Source organism: Pecten maximus, unplaced genomic scaffold (assembly GCF_902652985.1).
Source record: "Pecten maximus unplaced genomic scaffold, xPecMax1.1, whole genome shotgun sequence".
NCBI classification, from domain to species: domain Eukaryota; kingdom Metazoa; phylum Mollusca; class Bivalvia; order Pectinida; family Pectinidae; genus Pecten; species Pecten maximus.
The window spans coordinates 79,909-95,021 of record NW_022982969.1 but is presented as its reverse complement, the minus strand read 5'-3'; the positions used below and the strand labels follow the sequence as shown (position 1 = coordinate 95,021).

Here is a 15,113-nt window from a genome sequence, read left to right as displayed (position 1 = left end):
AAAGGTCTTGCCCAACTACATATAGATTATGATACGATAGCTATGAATTAAATCAGTGTTACTTTCCATTGTAATTTAGCACAATGGTGTCTCAAAAATTGCGAAAATAATCCGGTAATGTTCAATGGTCTTCTATTTTTATTATCGTCGTGTTTTCTGGGTCACGTAACCGACGCCACGAAATGTCATACAGCTAATGGACCGAAGTGTTATCCACTCCAAACCTCCACTTATCGACTATAGATGCCTGATTCTATAGCATGTGGGCTTCCTACGTCTTCAAATTCATTTCCCGCGAAATTATGGGAAATCTAAAACAATTCCTTAAATGAAATGAAGCGAAAGAAACAGAAAACATCTAAATAAAAGCATCGTGGTCAGTACTGAGTACAACGTTAAAGTTCATTGTAAATACTTGCTACTATTTGCCAACCAAAAGCATAAGTAATTTAAATCAAATTATTTTAAAATCCATATTTCGTTTCTATTATAATCTTAAAATTTGTATCGCAAGATCATTTAGAAGCTTTGCAGTACTTACTCTTCCAAACGCACAGATGCTTTGATTTTAACAAAGATGGCGACCTGAAGCTGCGAGGCGGTTTGGATTGGAATTAAATTGCGTATATTTCGGCAAGTAAACATCGTACAATGTTCCCGTATGGTCAGATCATCTAATTTTGTCATTATGTATTCAGAACAGTTGTTGTTTAGTCGCTACGGTCATTAACATAAAAATTCGGATTATTATATAAATAATTATTTATTTATTATTAGGGATTTCCATTTCGGATGGAAATCACTATTGTTATTGTTATGTTTTTTCTTATTAGGGATTTCCATTTCGGATGGAAATCCATATTGTTATTGTTATGTTTTTTCTTATTATTATTATTATTATTATTCTTAACACTTTTTTTGTGAACAAAATCTCTCAAAAACGAATGCAGATAGAACGTTCATATCTTAGTACATGATAGACAATATCAAGTTGTCGATCTTGGTGCAATTTGATGTTCATACGTTCAACGGTCAAGGTCACAGATCTATAAATAGAAAATTTTTGGACGTTTTTTGAACGGTCATAACTTCGTAACGGATCGTTTTATTTCGTTCCCGTTCAGTGTATTATGTAGATCAGGGACAGAGCTAACTTTTCTCCGTGCCATGTTATCAGAGAATATGTCAAGGTCATGAATTCGCCAAGGGGTAAAGAAAATATCGAAAAAAAAATTCTCAATCTGAAAACTTTTTTTGATCGTCGGATGAAAAATGACGGAGATATGGCACTTTGAAAATTTCGAAGTTTTTCCCGCCAAAATTCAAAAATCGGCAAAAAATGACTAAAAAATTTTCAGCTTCTTCATTTATACACATACAGATTTGATATTTGGCACAACAATAGCATGTAAGAGTAGCTACAAAAAATACTATTTTTCATTGACCTTGACCTTCATTCAAGGTCAAATTATCGAAAAAACTAAAATTGAAAAGAAATCTTTTGGGTCAGGCTCTTTTTCTGTTCGTTTTATTCCTTAAACAATCAGTGCATCTTGTAGATCATGGTCGGCACTTACTTTTTTCTTATACATGTTATCAAAAAATATATCAAGGTCAAGGTCTAAGCATGAGGTCAAATCAAGGTCAAAAATATAAAATTCAAAATTACTAATTTTTTGATATGAATCGGAAAGCGCATGATTAATCATGACAAACGGTGCAAGTTTTATGTTCGTGCGATAAAAAATGACGTAGAAATGGCACTTTGAAAAATGCTGGTTTTCCCGCCAAAATTCAAATTTGTCCCAAAAATGCACTTAATTTCCATTTACTCCTATATCTTTACACATACATATTTGATTTTTGGTACAGTGATAGCTTGGACAAAGGGCTACAAGCTTAATTGCTTTTCATTGATGTTGACCTTCGCTCAAGGTCACAAAGGTCAAATGATCAAAAATCGAAAATTTCAAATTTTCAAAATAGTTTCATCGTATGTGAAAGAAAACGTTATTTTAAAGATGTTTGCAACGTTAGAAGGTCAACTGATCGGTTAAAGAAGGGAAGCGAAGAGAAAACGAATAGAAAACGAAGAGAATCGTAGGTAAAACGTACAAAAGCGTTCGTCAGAACGAGAACATGTCAGCGATCTTTTCCTTGTTGGACGGGATAGACGATAAATGTTACAGGATACATAATACAGTACGGGATACACGATACATGGAACGGGATTCACAATACAGTAAACACGATACAAGGTACGAGATACAGGTACAGTAAACACGATACAAGGTACGAGATACAGGTACAGTTAACATGATACAAGGTACGATTCGCGGTTTAGTAAACCCGATGCAAGGTACGAGATACAGGGTAAAGTTAACACGATACAAGGTACGAGATACACGATTCACGGTATAGTAAACACGATACAAGGTACGAGATACAGGGTACAGTTAACACGATACAAGGTACGAGATACAAGATTCACGGTTTAGTAAACACGATGCAAGGTATGATATACAGGTACAGCAAACACGATACAAGGTACGATATACAGGTACAGCAAACACGATACAAGGTGCGAGATACAGGGTACAGTTACCACGATACAAGGTGCGAGATACAGGTACAATTAACACGATACAAGGTACGAGATTCAGGTACAGTAAACATGATACAAGGTACGAGATACACGATTCACGGAGGTCAAATGATAAAAGATCTAAAAATTCAAATTCTTTTAAACCGGTTTATTTTTATCGTATGTGAAAGAAAAAGGTTTTTTAAAGATGTTTCCAACGTTAGAAGGTCAACTTATCGGTTAAAGAAGGCAAGCGAAGAGAAAACGAATAGAAAACAAAGAGAATCGTAGGTAAAACGTACAAAAGCGTTCGTCAGAACGAGAACATGTCAGCGATCATTATCTTGTTGGACGGGATAGACGATAAATGTTACAGGATACATAATACAGTACGGGATACACGATACATGGAACGGGATTCACAGTACAGTAAACACGATACAAGGTACGAGATACTATGGCGCGGGAAGGATGTCGTAACTAAGTATTTTTGCCTAGGCAAAAATAAAATATTGCCTAGGCAAAATTATTTCTGCCTAGGCAAATATCGAATATTGCTTAGGCAAAAATATTTCAGCCTAGGCAATATTCGATTGATGCTTAGGCAAAATTATTTCTGCCTAGGCAGATATCGAATTTTGCCTAGGCAAAATTATTTTTGCTTAGGCAGAAATATTTTTGCCTAGGCAATATTCTACTTTTGCCTAGGCAAAATTCGATTTCTGCCTTGGCCAAAATATTTAATTATGGCATCCTTCCCGCGCCGTAAGATACAGGGTACAGTTAACACGATACAAGGTACGAGATACACGATTCACGGTATAGTAAACACGATACAAGGTACGAGATACACGATTCACGGTATAGTAAACATGTTTATAACCTGTTTGTAAAGAATCAGCCTCCTAATATTTTTATTAAGTAAAACCAGTTTATTTTTATCGTTTGTGAAAGGAAAAGGTTTTTTAAAGATGTTTCCAACATTAGAAGGTCAACTGATCGGTTAAAGAAGGCAAGCGAAGAGAAAACGAATAGAAAACGAAGCGAATCGTAGGTAAAACGTACAAAAGCGTTCGTCAGAACGAGAACATGTCAGCGATCAGTTTCTTGCTGGACGGGATAGACGATAAATGTTACAGGATACATAATACAGTACGGGATACACGATACATGGAACGGGATTCACAATACAGTAAACACGATACAAGGTACGAGATAAACGATTCACAGTACAGTAAACACGATACAAGGTACGAGATAAACAATTCACAGTGCAGTAAACACGATACAAGGTACGAGATACACGATTCACGGTTTAGTAAACACGATACCAGGTACGAGATAAACGATTCACAGTACAGTAAACACGATGCAAGGTACGAGATACACGATTCACGGTATAGTAAACCCGATGCAAGGTACGAGATACAGTGTACAGTTCACACGATACAAGGTACGAGATAAACGATTCACAGTACAGTAAACACGATACAAGGTACGAGATACACGATTCACGGTTTAGTAAACACGATACAAGGTATGATATACAAGTACAGGTAACACGATACCAGGTACGAGATACAGGTACAGCAAACACGATACAAGGTGCGAGATACAGGATACAATTAACACGATACAAGGTACGAGATACAGGTACAGTAAACACGATACAAGGTACGAGATACAGGTACAGTTAACATGATACAAGGTACGATTCGCGGTTTAGTAAACCCGATGCAAGGTACGAGATACAGGGTAAAGTTAACACGATACAAGGTACGAGATACAAGGTACGAGATACTATGGCGCGGGAAGGATGTCGTAACTAAGTATTTTTGCCTAGGCAAAAATAAAATATTGCCTAGGCAAAATTATTTCTGCCTAGGCAAATATCGAATATTGCTTAGGCAAAAATATTTCAGCCTAGGCAATATTCGATTGATGCTTAGGCAAAATTATTTCTGCCTAGGCAGATATCGAATTTTGCCTAGGCAAAATTATTTTTGCTTAGGCAGAAATATTTTTGCCTAGGCAATATTCTACTTTTGCCTAGGCAAAATTCGATTTCTGCCTTGGCCAAAATATTTAATTATGGCATCCTTCCCGCGCCGTAAGATACAGGGTACAGTTAACACGATACAAGGTACGAGATACACGATTCACGGTATAGTAAACACGATACAAGGTACGAGATACACGATTCACGGTATAGTAAACATGTTTATAACCTGTTTGTAAAGAATCAGCCTCCTAATATTTTTATTAAGTAAAACCAGTTTATTTTTATCGTTTGTGAAAGGAAAAGGTTTTTTAAAGATGTTTCCAACATTAGAAGGTCAACTGATCGGTTAAAGAAGGCAAGCGAAGAGAAAACGAATAGAAAACGAAGCGAATCGTAGGTAAAACGTACAAAAGCGTTCGTCAGAACGAGAACATGTCAGCGATCAGTTTCTTGCTGGACGGGATAGACGATAAATGTTACAGGATACATAATACAGTACGGGATACACGATACATGGAACGGGATTCACAATACAGTAAACACGATACAAGGTACGAGATAAACGATTCACAGTACAGTAAACACGATACAAGGTACGAGATAAACAATTCACAGTGCAGTAAACACGATACAAGGTACGAGATACACGATTCACGGTTTAGTAAACACGATACCAGGTACGAGATAAACGATTCACAGTACAGTAAACACGATGCAAGGTACGAGATACACGATTCACGGTATAGTAAACCCGATGCAAGGTACGAGATACAGTGTACAGTTCACACGATACAAGGTACGAGATAAACGATTCACAGTACAGTAAACACGATACAAGGTACGAGATACACGATTCACGGTTTAGTAAACACGATACAAGGTATGATATACAAGTACAGGTAACACGATACCAGGTACGAGATACAGGTACAGCAAACACGATACAAGGTGCGAGATACAGGATACAATTAACACGATACAAGGTACGAGATACAGGTACAGTAAACACGATACAAGGTACGAGATACAGGTACAGTTAACATGATACAAGGTACGATTCGCGGTTTAGTAAACCCGATGCAAGGTACGAGATACAGGGTAAAGTTAACACGATACAAGGTACGAGATACACGATTCACGGTATAGTAAACACGATACAAGGTACGAGATACACGATTCACGGTATAGTAAACATGTTTATAACCTGTTTGTAAAGAATCAGCCTCCTAATATTTTTATTAAGTAAAACCGGTTTATTTTTATCGTTTGTGAAAGGAAAAGGTTTTTTAAAGATGTTTCCAACATTAGAAGGTCAACTGATCGGTTAAAGAAGGCAAGCGAAGAGAAAACGAATAGAAAACGAAGCGAATCGTAGGTAAAACGTACAAAAGCGTTCTTCAGAACGAGAACATGTCAGCGATCAGTTTCTTGCTGGACGGGATAGACGATAAATGTTACAGGATACATAATACAGTACGGGATACACGATACATGGAACGGGATTCACAATACAGTAAACACGATACAAGGTACGAGATAAACGATTCACAGTACAGTAAACACGATACAAGGTACGAGATAAACAATTCACAGTGCAGTAAACACGATACAAGGTACGAGATACACGATTCACGGTTTAGTAAACACGATACCAGGTACGAGATAAACGATTCACAGTACAGTAAACACGATGCAAGGTACGAGATACTATGGCGCGGGAAGGATGTCGTAATTAAATATTTTTGCCTAGGCAAAATTATTTTTGCTTAGGCAGAAATATTTTTGCCTAGGCAAAAATTATTCTGCCTAGGCCAAAATATTTAATTATGGCATCCTTCCCGCGCCATAAGATACAGGGTACAGTTAACACGATACAAGGTACGAGATACACGATTCACTGTATAGTAAACACGATACAAGGTACGAGATAAAGGTAAGTTCACATGTTTATAACATGTTTGTAAAGAATCAGCCTCCTAATATGTTTATGAAGTAAGTGGTGAGCAATTCGGAATTTTAACCGAAACATTAGCTCAAGAATATTCGAAAACATGTCTTTGTTTAAATCACAATAATTTTTTTACAATTTTCACTTCAACTTTTACAAGTTCCTGCGACACTCCGGCTCAACAAGATGTATGTTTGTGTCAAGTATGGAGAGCCTGGGTCGAGTAGTATTGGAGTTATGGTCCGGTCTAGTAAAATCATCTATGGGGAATATCTCCGCAAATACGGGGTAAAGGGGCATGATTTTGGTATGCTGCACTCCAGCTCATCAAGATGTACATTTTTGTCAAGTATGGAGAGCCTGGGTCGAGATATACTGGATATATGGTCCGGTCACCATATTTGCCCAAGGTAAAATCATCAAAGAGGAATAACTCCATTAATAGGGGGATAAGGGCCATGTTCTTGGTATGCGACACTCCGGCTCATCAAGATGTAAATTATGTCAAGTAGGGAGAGCCTGGGTCGAGTAGTGATGGACATATGGTCCGGACACCATATGTGCCTGAAGTAAAACATCAAAGGGGAATAACTCCACAAATAAGGGGGTAAGGGGTGTGATTTTGGTATGCAACACTTCGGCTCAACCAGATGTACATTTGTGTCAAGTATGGAGAGCCTCGGTCGAGTAGTATTGGAGTTATGGTATGGACACCATATGTGCGCCCTTTCCCACATGATAATTACGTCCTGTCTTGTGTTGAGCGTATAACAATGAAAGCGAAAATTAGTCACATACCGCGTGAGCACAATCTCCACCAAAGCCCAAGAAAAGTATTCCTGGTGATATTCAATTCATACACAACACAACAAACAGTATGGATTTTCAAATATTTATTGAATGGAACCTATAACTTGTTCAGGCTTACAATTACTTATTTAAACGTATGACATTCTCAAATGTTGTTCATTCTTACACTGAATTACATAAATCAACTTGCCATATTACAAAATTAAAATTAAGTTACTGCTAAAAAGGATACATTTATATATTTGAGATACTAGTGATACTAGTGGGGCATGCATCGAGCTTGAACGAACACACGCTTAGCTATGACTGAATGATATCCCTTTAACTCCAGCGTTCTTAAGCTGAAGAGTAATTTAAGCAGCTGCATGGTAGCTATATAGCAAGCGGCCCTGCGAAAACTCTTTCAGATGGGGCGACCCCAAAGCTTGAAAGATCCCAAGCTTATCATGTACATACATTCACAAATCATAATATAATGAAATAGGGGTAATCCCGAATTACAAGTCCAAAACGAAAGAGAATACATATGAAACGTAACCGAATGAGATTTTATCACATGTGCACTTAAGTCTCAACTGCCTCATATAAAATACAAATGATAGCAAAATATAGTAACTTGCAAACATGATTCCTCGCAAATGGTAAAACGTATTAAAAAATGGAGGGAAAAAACAAGAAACAAACAAATAAATAAATCGTTCTAGGAAGAGCATAGGAAAACAAAAACAAAAACGTGATGACAAATGTAAAACAATAAACCGTAAAAATTCAATAATGTACAATGTGGTGCTGCGAGCCGGCTGCCCCAACCTGAATCAGGGAGGTAGGTTTATCCAATGCTCAGACCAGCTGGCCAAGTGTTGTCTCACTATTAGGCCTTAATCAAACCTAAACAAAGGGCCTGAAACAAGTTAAGATAAAAACACATGTCATAGCGTATTCATAAATAGCAAATGTAAGCATTTATCATTAAACACCATATACACATGAAAAGTACATTTCATTGAAACGGAAACATATAGTGAGTATACAAACAACAGTTAACAAATCTTGAATTCTTGAATATCGAATGATAAAAAACAGTGTTGGTACGAATAACATCGCTGTTCTTGGCTGTATTTATCGGGCGCTACCCCTCCTACGTAAATCCATTATTTGAACACATCACCTGATCAATGGGGCGCGAAGTTACCAATACATATATTTACATATATAAGAAATATCGACAACGTTTTTAATGTTGCGTTTTTACATTTTAGTTAGAATATGAATATTCACAACATATATTCATTTGTCTTTCTCTCATTTTTCATTTACATAATATATGACTGTGCTCTTGCAGATAAACATTTATTGCTTAATTAACTGTTGTTACAAAATTGTCCAATTAAGAATCAGCAGTTGATATCACGCACAGCTCCTGTTGGTTTCACTACATGGCCATGTATACAGAATAAGTATCAACGCCACAATCTCGCTTGGGTCTTGTTTTGTAAGTTCTTCTGTTTCTATCGAACTTAGTCTTTACCATTTCTTCCATCAAAGTTTCCTGTTAAAGCCTGCAATATGATTATTCTACATTATATATCTAAGATATCATCATCGTTGGTCGCATAGGGTTGAATAATACATCACAGTTCTGTCCATGTCCGTCGGCCAACACTAAACGATAGGTTCATGATTGTTTTTTTATTTCGGTTTTTCAATAACTTTATATAATAATTTTACTGTATTTCATACTATTTTGTAGTACTGTTTATATATCATGTTATTGCCTTTGTATTATTTGAGTCGTGGTAGAGTGGAAGATTGTCTCGGAAATTTGACATTAGTCATTGTTGGTATTACTTTATTGGAATATATATATATTGATACTTGTACAAAACATTCCAAAGACATGTTTCCAGTTATAGCTACGGAACAATGGAAATTGGAATACGATGCCAGCACTCAGCACATTTATATAAGCATGTAGGTAGACTTACCGTATCATCTTCGTGCCTCAGATGTGCGACAATATAATTGGAGGAATTTCAACACGCTGCTGTCCTCTGTCAAGTGAGTCTTCCTACAAAGAAAATAAAGACCATTGCATATGATCATGTGTCCAGTATCCATTCAGATAAAAAGTTCTTGGTATGCAGGTCAATCGATATATAAATATGTGACTATCGTTACATTCTTTACTTTTTGAAAGAACCATTGTATCATTGCAAATATTATTTTTAACCACCGCTTAACCTTTTACCATCAACGTCTTTCAGGTAAGTGCACAACATCCCCTCTTGCACAGGGAACGCTCCATTCCATCCCCTCCCGACGGTGTCGACAAGGGAAATATAACTTTTCGTTCGTTCCCTTCTGCATACTCTTGTACATAATCCGTTTTAACCTCCTCTTGATTTTTGTTCCGATTGTTCAATTCTAGTGATGGAGGAAAACATCTCAGTGATGTGAGTAAACAAAAATAAGTAACAAACATACAATCAATTCCATGTGATGCAACCATTGTCAAAGGATTTTCTGACACAAATATACATCATCATCATACATCATCTCCACTGGTTAACAACATATCTGACCGAAATAAATTCACATTAATATGTAACATTTGCTTATCATGCAATCTAAGATTCTTACACAAGACTGCCATAACGAGATATGCTACATATCAATATGTTTCGTCTAAATGTGTGTCTAAATAAAGTTCAATTCCTTTATTTATGAAACGGTAATTATTTCAATGTATCTTATGTCTTAGGTCAGAATAATTGTTTCTATACATATACGGATTTATGGATCTCATTTTTTCTTTGATGTTTTCCATTCCGTAATGTGGTGCCACATTCTTTATTTTCCATCTGAATCAGCATTTACCGGATTTCCTGTGATAGTTGTCATGCCAACATTTCTTCCGTCTACAGTGGTCTAAAGCACAGTATCGTGGCTTTCAGATATAAAGATTACATTTGCGAAGTTTGTACGAATTATTAACAAAATATGCACAATATATTTTACACAATATCAATTATATTGATTATTTACACGTTCTGCAAATATTATTTCTTTTCTGAAATAAATTATTCATATTCTTTAACAGCTTTATTCAAGGCATACCGATCACATGTTACACATTCATTTATTCCATGTTATCTTATAACAATTGTCACCACCATTTACAAATGTTCAATATGTATTCACCTTTTAAAGCATACTTTCACCATCTCATGAAAGCTATAGTAACATGGTAGCACATCAACACTTTCAACATCAACACCTTTCACATAAACATGGTCGATAAGTGTTCCACGTTCTGTTGTTGCTTCTCTTACACATTGAGTATATCCTTGTTCTTCCATTTCCTTCTGCAATGACGATGGATTAAGTAAGATGTTCTGGTTAAAATCTCCTAAAATGATCGACGCACTAGTCTTGCCATTTACATTCTTTAGTAACTGGTGCAGTTTTGTTTTAAATTCTGTCATTTTGTACGACTGTGGACGATATATTGTAACTATAGCCATTCCTTTCACATTAAAAGCAATATATTCCAAATTTTCTACTTTTAAGTCAATTTCTTGTAATTCGGCATCAAATTTACTGTAAACACCTACACCGCCATGTTCCTGTCCGTGCAATTCGTGTGTGACGTTGTACGATTCTTTTCTAGATCGCTTGTGTAATGAGAAATTGTTTAAACTGGTATCATAACTCGTATTAGCACCTAGCCACGTTTCTGTTAAACATACGTAATCTGCATTGTGTATATGCCTGTTGGCTTTTAAATCCTTCAAATGTGGTATAATACCCTCTGTGTTGTGATAAACTACAGTTGTAACATTCTGTTTGTTTTCAGCGGAATCTTTTAGAAATAACGGCATACTTTCAAGTGCCTGTTTAATCTTTACGTTACAAAAGATTGCGTTTTCGTCATATCCTATTATTGTCAATCCGGTCAAAGACGTTACTCGACTTAATGCTACATATCCTTGTCCCGGTGCAAATATCTTTTCTAGTGAAACAACCGCTTTGCTTGTCGTAAGACCTTGAACTTTGTGTACAGTACATGCCCATGCCAGTTTAAGAGGGAACTGCCTTCGTACATTTCTGTTATTCCGGCCGCTTGTTTCTTCGTGTCGGTCTAACATAACTCTTCTTTCATTGCCAACTTTTTTGCCCGTTTTTACTCCAACCTTTCTGTTGTCAAAACATATTTCTATATGGGTTATCTTTGAATTTTTGTCCGCACTATCGCCAACCAGTTTTGTAACAACACCAAACGCCCCGTTTACCAATCCATCTGTTACATCAACATTTTTAGTCAGCATTATACGTGCTCCTACTCCAAGCCAAAGCGATTGTTGGAGAAAACGTGTTCCTTTTTTTTCAGGCGCGGAGTCATGTTTTGTCATTTTCCCATTACGCTCATCTTTCGTCCAATTTTCTGCTTCGATACATACAGGTTCCTCACACATAGAATGTAATGCTTTCAAATTATGTTCATCTACTTGATCATTCCGTGGAAAGATATGCAGAGCATCATTAAACTCTCCAGTTTCTCTACTGCATAGCAAATTGTTGTCATTTGGTGACAAATGCTCTTTCTTAGATTTTAAACGGCATCGATTAAGAGTTTCTGCAAATTTTTTGTCATCTTTTTGACGCATAATTTCATCCAGCAGTGCAATACAAAAATTGTCATTCCATAAATCGTAGCAAAATTCTTTGGTAAACAGAGCTTTACCTTTAACAGGGAGAAGTTGGTAAAAATCTCCAACAGCAAGCATACTAACATTACCAAATGGAGCATGGTCACCTGTCTGTTTGATTTGTCTCAATCTACCATGAATATATGTCAGCATTTTTTTGTCAACCATTGATATTTCGTCAATTATAAGTAACTGTAATTGACCGAGTTTGGTGCGCAGAGAATTTATCTTGTCATCACGTAGTGGTTGATATGTCACTGTTGCATCTATAGGAATCGATAGTGCATTGTGAATAGTAGAGCCACCTATATTGAAAGCCGCTACACCAGTTGGAGCAACCAGTAATACTGAAGTATCATCAGGATTTGATAGTGTCGGTGCGAAAAGTCTCGTTAACTCATAAAACACTGTTTTTATCAAATGCGACTTTCCTGTGCCTGCTCCACCAGTAACAAATAGCTGAAATGGATCCGGGTCTTTACCAGTAACTTTATCTAAACACCAATTTCTTATCTTGTAAAAAAGGTCACTTTGTTTCTGATTCATTGATCTTAACAATGCAAGTCCCTCTTCTTTTGATACAACAGTTGGGCAAATCTCAATATTGTTTGTTTTCTCGTTTACTAACAAATCTGGAATACCACCGGGTTCTTCGTCAGTTTCGTCAGTACTTGGCATTTGTTCCAGGCATTCTATACGTTCTCGCTCTGTTTCAGGACATATTTGCGCCCACGCGTCTTCTTGTATTCCATTTTCCTCAATTACTTTTTGTGCTTCTGTTAGAGTTTCAATATCTTTTTCATACATTTAACGATTGCCTTCTACAATTTCCATCACTTCTTGTAATGCTGTTTGTGTCTTGTATTTCACATAGCCTTTTTTATAGAATTCTTCATGTGTCTCAAATCCATTTGGTTTCAGTTGACTGTTTGTGCGATATGGTAGAAAAAGTTGCAACATACTTTGATAGTATTTCTCTGGGATGCGTGTCACAGAAAATCGAGGATAACGAACAACTGCTACATCTGTACGTGTTCTTTTCATTATGAAACCTAAATCGTTTTGTAGTGCATGCACATTATTTTGATGTTTTGCCCTTGAAGCCTCGCTCGATGCCAGCACTCTGTATTCTGAACAAAATGTTGCTAAACACATTTCTTCAAATTCTTCAGTTTTTGGCCTAGCTTTGTACTTGTCTACCAAACTAGTCATCCAAATATCTTTGTCGTCATTTTTAGATTTCTGCCGTATAACGGACAGTGGCAAACTCATTCGCACAGGATTGTCTCCGACAGGAATAAACTGTACTTTTCTGGAACTTTCTTTCAATCTTAAATTGCACACTCTATATGTAGCCTCTTGAGCACTGACTTCTCTGTGGTGGAGATAGGCACTTCCAAGTTTTTTCATAGCTTGTTCAGCATCTGTATTTCCTTCTCTAGCTTCTGTTTGAGCATGTTCTAGAACTTGACTTATTTCTCTTTCTGCTTTTGAAATGTAAGAAACAATGTAAACCACACATGCATATGCATCTGTTACATATTGTATATCCATGTTAGCATTCCAACATCGCAGCAGGTCAGGATTGTATTGATTTATCCAAACACTGTCAGGGTTCCTTTTCAGTGTTACATTTAACCTTTTCGTAAGGGCGTTGCAAGCTTCTTCAAAGATTTCCTGTGTTAATCTTAATTTATGAAATAGTTCATGTGTTGTTCCACTGTTTCCTTTAGATATTTCCTCCCAAACACCATTTAAAATTGTTTTAGCATCTTCACTTCTCATTTTGTGATCATTTTCCTCTTCTATTACATTCTCGTTTTCATTTGAAGGGCGTGAAATAAAAGTTCTTTCTGATGGCGGTCTGGGGAAATTAAATCTACATTCTTTGTCTCCTTTTTTACATGATTTAGAATGGTTTTTACTGTGTTGTTGCACACTAGATACTATATCGTACATTTCAGATTTACAATCTGCTGGCATTTCACAAGTGATGTATTTATCGATAAATTCAACAATATCTCTGTCATTATCAATGTCTAATTTTGGAGCATCTTCTATCCAGAATAAGCAGTGTGTGTGAGGTGATCCTCTTTGTTGAAACTCAACTCTGTAGAAGTAGTCTTCCACTTTACCGATTGGTTGTGCGTTTGACATAATGACATCTTTCAAAAATGTATGAAACCTATGATCAAACATCCTAGCAACAGTTACAGGATTGCTTTTTAAGATGTCATTTTTAGATTTCCAGTCAAGTTCACAAAATTTCCTGTTGTCGTTTTGTTGTTTGAGAATAGCTTGTATTATGTCTTTCCATCTCATTTCAGCTGACGAAAATGAACAAAACCACGTTGGAAGGCCTAGCTGACGCAACATAGCAAACAGATCTTTCTGGGTAGCTTGCCAATACGGTGGAGTGCCTCTAATAGGTTTCAGAAATTTGTATCCATCGTCATTTTTGAAGATCTCTTTGACTTTCTCATCATCTTGCAACATATTTGCGGTTATGCATTGTCCATCTTTTCCTATTTTTTCACCTTTTCTCATAGCTATTGACACACTTGATATGACTTGTTGCAGTTCAGATATGTACTGAGCGAAAAACAGAAAATTTGTGTCTTGCGCAAACCTATTATCTACGTTCATTAACCTATTGTGCAAATACCTGCATAATGTTATTGCAGTCTGGCGTTCATCGCTATACACATTCTCACCGTCAGGGAATAACACAGGAAATGCCTTTGCTTCAATGCCCTTTTCCATCAGAATACTGATTGGATTATTTTTTTCACACGGTGCAACAGAAAAGATCTTATCGAAATATTGATCTAAAACTTCCTGACCTATGTCTGCAGGTTGTAGACAGGTATCAAGTGGCATGCCATGCATTATGTCATTTTCATCATCTTTTTCAATCTCTGTCTCAATATTGCTGCTATTTTCAACCTCCGCAGATTGCTTTGTTTGTGCTTCACAGCTACTTTTTTCGATTGGATTCTCCCAGGATTCGTCAAACTCTACATCTCTATACCACTTATTTGATTCTTTTAAATACTGTAT

The 15,113-nt window shown here is 36.5% G+C and overlaps 1 long non-coding RNA gene across 1 annotated transcript in view; it reads left to right on the top strand.

The window, feature by feature from the left end:
• LOC117321208 overlaps positions 1-15,113 on the top strand; it is a 94,905-nt gene that overhangs the window by 297 nt on the left and 79,495 nt on the right. The gene's annotated exons all lie outside the window — the stretch shown is intronic.